Source organism: Elephantulus edwardii, unplaced genomic scaffold (assembly GCF_000299155.1).
Source record: "Elephantulus edwardii isolate Elephantulus edwardi_28Jun2011 unplaced genomic scaffold, EleEdw1.0 scaffold00074, whole genome shotgun sequence".
In the NCBI taxonomy this organism is placed as follows: Eukaryota; Metazoa; Chordata; class Mammalia; order Macroscelidea; family Macroscelididae; genus Elephantulus; species Elephantulus edwardii.
The window spans coordinates 11,680,099-11,681,325 of NW_006399824.1; the positions used below are offsets into that span (position 1 = coordinate 11,680,099).

Below are 1,227 nucleotides of genomic sequence, written 5' to 3' on the forward strand. Positions count from 1 at the left end.
AAATGTGCAAACAGTCATGAATGAAAATCTAACCTTTCTATAAACTTTCATTAAAACAGCAATTTTTTAAATGAAACAAAATAAAAGTTACGTCAACACTAGGAAAAAAAGCAATGAAAAGATTTTGAAACCCATTACATTTTTTAAAAGATGCTCTCTCCTTGTATCAAAGTTCAAGCATTATTCATATCTTCAAAACCAGTTTTACTTAAATGCTCAACAACACATCCCAGTTCCATCCTCAAGGAAGTTTCCTTTTGTGATCTGTTTTATCCGCCAGTTTACATTTCTGGGCTTTAGAAAGTTTTCTTTTTTTCTTCCTTTCTTTTTTTTTTCTTTTTTCTTATTTGGTGTGGCTGTATTCAGAGTTTCAACCAAGTTGATATTGTTAATGAATATTGTAGAATCAATGGGATTGTGATTCTTCATAAATTGTTCTTTATTGTCCTGGGCATATTCAAATAATATATAGGTTATAGTGGTCCCAAGATTAACTTCAACTGCTTGGAATTTGGCTATTGTACTCTGCTTTACAGCTGATGATATGGTTTTGTTAAAATAAAGCATTCCTTGATAAAATTTTCAATGTCTGAGGGTATGTTTCTGTCCAGAATATCTCTAATAAGAAGGCTTTGAGATCACCGTTTTCACCTGTCCTGTACTGAAATGAAATTGGCCTTAATTCCAGGAAATTTTCACTTCCTTTATAAACAGAAGAGAAAGCTTCTCATTCATCTCATGGTCCTCTTTGGCATTTATTGCACTGGCTAGTGGGGTCTCACAGGCAGATGGCGTTTGCAAGAACTAAGAGCTTTGACCTGGAGTAAGGGCAGTGACCCAGAGAACCTTTATGCAACTGCAGCTACAGACACACACCCTTAACAAGTGACGGCACGAGTTGAACGTGCCAATGGCCCACAGGCAGCTCGAGGCCACCAGCCAGGGCCTGCAGGACTATTAAGGCATCTTGATTGCTTCTGTGATCCATTTCAGACTGCAAAAGTTTGTACTATGTTCAATATAATTCATTAATTACACTAATCATGGCAATTAATGTTATAAAACAAAACGTTGCTAAATGATTGTATTAATAAAACAACATGGTTTGTAAACTTTCACTAAATAAAAATAAAATTTATTTCCACATAGACACACAAAAAAAATAAAAAGTGAAAAACATACACAAAATAAATTATTAGCTGTCTGCTGAAAGCTTTAAGTCTCTGA

General features: G+C 34.4%; 1 pseudogene; it reads right to left on the reverse strand.

The window, feature by feature from the left end:
* Positions 1 to 173: 173 nt before the first annotated feature.
* LOC102872301 lies at positions 174 to 988 on the reverse strand (annotated as a pseudogene).
* Positions 989 to 1,227: the final 239 nt, after the last annotated feature.